The sequence below is a fragment of the Ornithorhynchus anatinus genome, chromosome 17 (assembly GCF_004115215.2).
Source record: "Ornithorhynchus anatinus isolate Pmale09 chromosome 17, mOrnAna1.pri.v4, whole genome shotgun sequence".
Taxonomy (NCBI): Eukaryota; Metazoa; Chordata; class Mammalia; order Monotremata; family Ornithorhynchidae; genus Ornithorhynchus; species Ornithorhynchus anatinus.
Window position 1 is genome coordinate 44,406,199 of NC_041744.1, and position 7,122 is coordinate 44,413,320.

Genomic DNA, 7,122 nt, shown 5'->3' on the forward strand with positions numbered 1-7,122 from the left:
CATTTTCGTCATCCAAGTTCCAAGGAAAAATGCATAAAATTGTTGAAAACGCAGATTTGATTTACCCACTTGGAAATCAATAACTTAAGTAAAAATTTAGCCTATGACTCTTTAAGTCCTTTTTCTGCTGCAACTTCATCCTGATCCAAGTTCTACTGACACACACGGCCTTTGAGAGTGTGGCCTAATGGAAAGAACAGAAGCCTAGTTATCAGACGACCTCGGTTCTAATCCCTGTTGTGTGAACTTTTCTATGCCCCAGTTTCCCCACCTGCAAAATGGGGATTCAATATCTGTCCTCCCCGCAGTTGGACTGGAAGACCCATGTGGGCCAGAAACTGTGTTCTACTTGGTTATTTCCACCCCCAACACTTAATACAGTACTTAGCATGTAATGAGCCCTTGACAAATACCACAGTAATTACAGTTATTTTTACATTTCTTTTGAGAGCTATGGAGACTTGGACTTCTGCCCTGTTACCTTGGTAGGGTTGACATAATTTTATTCTATACGTTATGGCAAGACTCAGAACGGATTTTCTGCTTTCACAAAAAGCCAACACAGACCAACAAAAATTTATCTAGTACTCTAGTGCTTTGGATCTAAGCAATCATTGGTAGTTTAGTAACTTAAGGCATGGACAATTCTGTAGATGAAATAAGGAAAAAAAACCCCTCATATTTAAGCACTTAGTATGTGCCAAGCTCTGTACTAAACACTGGGGTGGATACAAGATAATCAGATCATACACCTTCCCTATTCATAAGGGGCTGATTGTCTAAATAGGAGACGGAATAAGGTTTTGAATCCCCATTTTTGCAGATGAGGAAGCTGAGGCACACATAAATGAAATGATTTGTCCAAGGCCTAGCAGGCAAGTGGCAGAGACAGGATTAAAACACAGGTCCTCTGACTCCCAGCTCCATGCTCTCTCCACTAGAAATTCTACTCTGAGAAATGAAAGATGGAGGTAATCATATTTATTAAACCCTTGCTAAGTGCGAGGATGAGAGAGAGTGAGAGAGGGAGGGAGGAAGAGTGAAAATTCCTGAGAAGGCAGAGAGGAGTGAGGGGGTCGATCATGATGATCCCTCATCTTACTCCTAGCTACCCCTGGTTTATTAAGACAATGAAACTCTTAACTACAGCAGTGATGCCAAAATGGCTGGTGCAATTTTAAGTATGTCAAACTTCTCCAGTGGGAGCTGACAGATACATGGCCATGAGAAGCAGCATGGTATAGTGGATAGAGAACAGACCTGGGAGTCAGAAGACATGGATTCTAATCCTGGCTCCACCACTTGTCTGTTTTTTGATCATGGGCAGTCACTTAACTTCTCTGTGCCTCAATTACCTCACCTGTAAAATGGGGGTTAAAACTGCAAGCCCCCCGTGAGACAACCCGATTACCTTGTATCTACCCCAGTGCTTTGAATGTTACTCAGCACACAGGAAGAGCTTAACATATACCATTATTATTATTATTATCTGTAAAATGGGGACGGGACTGTGACTGACCCAATTTGTTTGCATCCATCTTAATGCTTAGTACAGTGCCTGACACCTAGTATGAGCTTAACATATACCATAATTATTATTATGACCAGGCAGACAGGCAGAATGAGACCATGGATTGCAGACTTGGAGTCCAGAGGTCAATCAGTTAGTCAGTCAGCCCTCAATAAATGCTATTAACTGACTGCTTGACTGACCACCAGACTCCATGCCTACAATTTACGGTTTCATTTTGCCTGTTGTTCTGATTAAGGTCAGCTTTCCCTTATTCCACGGCAGAGCTCATCTCTGTGCTTTGGATTCAGATCTAAGCAATGGTGCCCTGGGTCTGTTATACCACGGGAAGCAACAGGTATAGCAACATCAAAAAGACACTCAGAAGTCCAAATGTTGACCCTTCACTGTCCCTGAAGGTAAATTTCTGTACTGCTGACCAACCAGCAGTATCTTGTCCTCTGGTTATTTTAGTGTTGGACCTGAAAATGATGACCCACAAATAGTGTCTCTGGCCTCAGAAAGGCATCAAATGGCAGAGCAGTAGCTGTTGGGGTCGCTTTCCTTGTTTGGCCTAGGGTAAACCACTAGGGCAGATTACAGATCTGCTCCTCTTGAAGGGAATGGTGTTCTACCTTGGAATGCTGTAGCAGGAATGCAGAAGATTAGAGGATCGCTGCCCTGGTGGGTAATGAAACGTGAGACACAAGTGATTAAACATTGACATTTCAATTATGCAAATGGATGAGGAACTTCTTTGTTTTCAGGGAGTGAGACTGGTGAAGTTTCACTAAGCTGGAGCTCCAAATGGCTGGTTAACATCTCCTGTAGGAGAGTAGAAGAGCTTCAGTCTCATCTTCTCATGGTGATCCAAGGGCACTTGTAGTGAAGTCATTGGTGTCTTGCAAGTATCAGTGGGAAGGAAACACACCCAACCCCTACTGGAAAAGTTGCTGGATTGTTTAAAGATTCCCTCGGCAGAGAATGTCCATGGTTTGTCAAAGCTGAGAGCCTCATTTTCAAGGATTCTCAAGAAAAGGATTAATATCTTGTGAATTCACAGATATAGCTCCAGACTGTTGAACAATTTTGTACGGATCCTGAACTTCGGGGATGAAAAGCTACACAGTTCCCAGGGGTACTTGTATCTTTAAAGCTCAACCTGTGATGGGGACAAAGAAATTATTTTGGTACATTCCAATCCCATGAAAATCTCAATATAGAAGCAATCACACATATGATTCCCGACTTGGGCTTTAAAAGAGAATCTGCTATTCCTGAGATTCATAGCAGAACACTGGACCAGAGAATTGGGCTAGCACACACTGGGCCAGAGGATGAATTCAGGAAGATTAATGCTCATTGAATAGGCAGAGTCCTTATCTACAGAGATTTACAGTTTAGAGGAAAGCGCTGAGCCATCTGTCCACTGCCAAAAACCATTATTTTCATGACGATAGAGTCCAATCCAGAAATAAATAGGAAGTTGGTTCAAGAAATTCTGTTTGAAGCACAAACACACCAGAAAGTTACATCATTCATTCGTGCTTTCGGTCATATTTATTGAGCGCTTACTGTGTGCTGACCACTACACTCAGCTGTTGGAAAGTACAATTCAGCAATAAAGAGAAACGATCCCTGCCCACGGCAAGCTTACAGCTTTCCCACCCTTTCAGAGGGGCAGAGTCATTATGAGTCAGATGTGGACTTCTACTCTATGTACGAGTCAGTGTGGTCTCTGGAAACCAGAGGCGGTCGATCAAGCAATCAAACAATTATACTGATTGAGCACTGTACTAAATGCTTGGGAGAGCAAGAAACAAAAGAATTGATAGTCATGTTCCCTGCCCACAAGAATTTTCAGTCTAGAGGGATCATATTTGGGCTTCAGCTGCACTGTCTCCTCTTGGATTCCAGACCTTCATCCCCACTCATGGTTTGCCTTTACCATGTGGTGATGCTGATGTTCTCTTCCCTCAGAGGATCCCAAACAGGAAGATGGAGGGTTAGAGGGCTTTGAATTGAAAGGGGTAATATTTCCCTGCCGATGACCCTCCCCTCCTCCTCAGGGATCTCAATCTATCAATCAGTGATACATATTGAGTGCTTACTCTGTGCAGAACACAGAACTAAAAGAGAATCTGCTATTCCTGAGATTCATATTACAACACTGGACCAGAGAACTGGGCTCCAGTGTCCTGGGACAGAGAGTAAGATGGCAGGGACTGACCCCAGGGCAGCGTGGCTCAGTGGAAAGAGCATGGGCTTTGGAGTCAGAGGTCATGAGTTCGAATCCCAGCTCTGCCACTTGTCAGCCATGTGACCGTGGGCAAGTCACTTAACTTCTCTGTGCCTCAGTTACCTCATCTGTAAAATGGGGATTAAGACTGTGAGCCCCAAGTGGGACATACTGATTCCCCTGTGTCTACCCCAGCGCTTAGAACAGTGCTCGGCACATAGTAAGCGCTTAACAAATACCAACATTATTATTATTATTAACAGAGAAAAGTCTGCTAGACTCTTCCTTTGCCTCCTGGTATGAACTCTCATACACTGGACAGGTTAGCCTAAACTCACTTCCTAGTTCTCTTGTTAGGCAGCTTCACTGTCTTCTGCAGATCCCTCAGCTTTGTAAGGCATTCAGTCTTCTTTTTCATCATCGTCATCATAATTGCCAATTTCATCATCATCACCGTCATCATCTGATGATGATCGTGTAAGTAACATGGCCTAGTAGAAAGTTCCCTGGTTCTGATCCGGATTCATTTAATTCTAGGCTTTATTCTTTTTAAATAGTATTTGTTAAGTGCTAGCGTAGTTAAAGTGAATTAGGTGTGTGGACCTTGGGCAAGTCAGTTAACTTCTCTGTGCCACAGTTTCCTCAACTGTAAAATGGGGATTCAATACCTGTTTTTCCTCCTTAACCTGTGAGGCTCATGAGGGACAGGGACTGTTTCCAACCAGGTTATCTTGTATCTGCCCCAGAGCTTAGACCATTACTTGACACACAGTAAGTGCTGAACAAGCCCTGTAATGAATCAGTTCCTTTTGCCTGTGTATCCAGTGGACTCAGGCACTGACACTGGGTTGTTTCCTCCTTTTTCCCTCTTGTTCTAGTGGAGATTCCCTCCCAATCTGATTCAGAATTGATTTATTGTACTCTCATTTTCTCACTTTCCTTCCAGCATCTGGAAGTGACTCCCACTGTGAGATCACTGGTATAAAACATAAAATCGATCAATCATTCAATCAATTAATGGCATTTACTGACTGCTTACTGTATAGCACTGGACTACATCCTTGGGAGAGTACAATACAATAGAACTGGAAGACATAATCCCTGCCCACAAGGAGTTTATCACTTAGTGGGGAGACAGACAAAATAAATTAAAGGTAGAGGAAATGCAGAATATAAGGATATACTAATGACGATGGTACTTGTTAAGCACTTACTATTTGCCAAGCATTGTTCTAAGCACTGCGGTAAACATAAGGTAATCAGGTTGTCCCAAGGGGGGCTCACAGTCTTAATCCCCATTTTACAGATGAGGTAACTGAGGCACAGAGAAGTTAAGGGACTTGCCCAAGGTCACACAATAGACAAGTGGCAGAGTCAGATTAGAATTCATGACCTTCTCACTATCCACTATGTCATGCTGCTATCAACAGAAGAGCTGTGGTGCTAGGGATGAGGTCAATATCAAAGAGCTTAATTAGTACAAAATTTGAGATCAGGCCTAGAGGGTTATGGCTCTGAAATATTGCAGAGAAAAATAGCTCTAATTTTAGCAAAGATATATGACTGATTTGGATGGGACAGAAACAAGGTCGGTTGGGAAAGTAAGATAGAGATTAATGGAGGCAGAGGATGCTTCAGTTCATGTGTCTGATTACTACAATCAGAGTAGTTACTGTGTTTTCAACAAAGTTTTTGTCATAGCTAACCCCCAACCTGAGATTCTCCCAAGAACCTTCATTTATTCAATCATTCAATCATAGTTATTGAGCACTTACTGTGTGCAGGGCTCTGTACTAAGCGCTTGAGAGAGTACAGTCCTCTATCCTTTCCTTTATATGAAATCCGCTCCGGCTACAAAGAGGAAAACTTTCACTCTAGACTGCAAGCTCATCGTGGACGGGGAACTGAAATACCAACTCCGTTATAATGGACTCTCCCAACTATTTTTATTAATGACCTTTTGTTAGGCATTTGCTATCTGTTCAAAGTTTGGTGGCAGATATAAATGATCAGGTTGGACAGGCATCCTGTCCCTCATGGGGCTCACAGTCTAAGTAGGAGGGAGGATTGAAGCCCCATTTTGTCGTTAAGGAAACTGAGGCCCAGAGAAGTTAGCTGACTTGCCTAAGGTCACATAGCAGAAAAGTGGCATAGCCAGGATAAGTTCTTCTGACTCCATGGCCTGTGCTCAATCCACTAAAATGGGACTAGGATTCTTGTCCCATCTCCTGTGAGATTCATCCTCCTATGCCTTTTCTCCCCAAGCTTCCAGGTCAGAACAATAGAGAGAAGCAGCATGGCCTAGTCAAAAGAGTACGGGCCTAGGAGTCAGATGAATCTAGGTTCTATTCCCAGCTTCTCCACTTGTCTTCTGTGTGACCTTGGGCAAGTCACTGCACATCAGTGAACCTTAGTTCCTTCATCTATAAAATGGGGGTTAAGACTGGGAGCTCCGTGCGGGATAGGGATTGTGTCCAACCAAGTTTATGATAGTGCCTGCCTCATAGTAAGCACTTAACCAATACCACAGTTATTAATATGGCAGAGTTTGACAGATTAAATGACCTACCAGTTCTTCCTTGTTGTCTATTTTCAGGAGACTGGAGTTCTGAGCAGTGCAGGCTGTTGTGCTGTTATACCAAGTTCTTTTTTCCTCAGAAAAGAAGTAACAGCTGTTTCTAAGACTGAACCATTTTTTTGGACACAAGGCACAGTGACATCCTAGAAAAAGAGAAAGGGTTATTAATCTGGAGAGACCAAGTATGATATCTACAACAAAGTTCTGGAACATAAGCATAGACTGTGCTTGACTACTCAAAACCTCTGGGGATGTGTTTCTTTCTGCCACTAAGGAAAGTGGCGACTCAGAAACACAGGTAAAGGAAAACAAAAAATGTGTTTACGTCAGATTGTATGTATTTAGTTTTAAGCAGAGTACACAAACAACACAGTTAGTAGACAAAACTCCTGCACTCAGGGAATTTACAGTCCAGCAGGGGAGGCAGTCCCCCCCACCAAAATATTACAGGTAAAACACAAAATAAAGGGGCAGAGTGATGAGAATCCAGAGATCACTCTTGACTAAGGCAGAGATATAAAATCTGTCCTCATTAGCCACCTTGAACCACATATCATCATGTAAAGCATTAGAGTTCTCCTAATCTCCCCGGTGAAAGCTAGAGCCAGAAAGATTCAAATTACCTTTATCAGATGTGTTGTGATGAAATGTAGAAGTGTGATTCAGATTTTGTTGAGAACATACTAAAGGAAAGGTGAAGATTAAATGTGTGGTTATCTTTGCAACAATAGTTAAATGATTTGAAACCTAGAAACAATCACAAAGTCACCAATATCCATTGCTCCAGATCTTGGT

The 7,122-nt window shown here is 42.6% G+C and overlaps 1 long non-coding RNA gene across 1 annotated transcript; it reads right to left on the bottom strand.

Annotated features, from left to right (window-relative positions):
• Nucleotides 1-2,515: 2,515 nt before the first annotated feature.
• Nucleotides 2,516-6,362, bottom strand: LOC114817695. Its single transcript, XR_003765548.2, has 3 exons — nucleotides 6,319-6,362; nucleotides 2,908-3,011; nucleotides 2,516-2,672 (listed from the first exon to the last, which is right to left on the bottom strand). It is a non-coding gene; the product is annotated as an uncharacterized LOC114817695 (long non-coding RNA).
• Nucleotides 6,363-7,122: the final 760 nt, after the last annotated feature.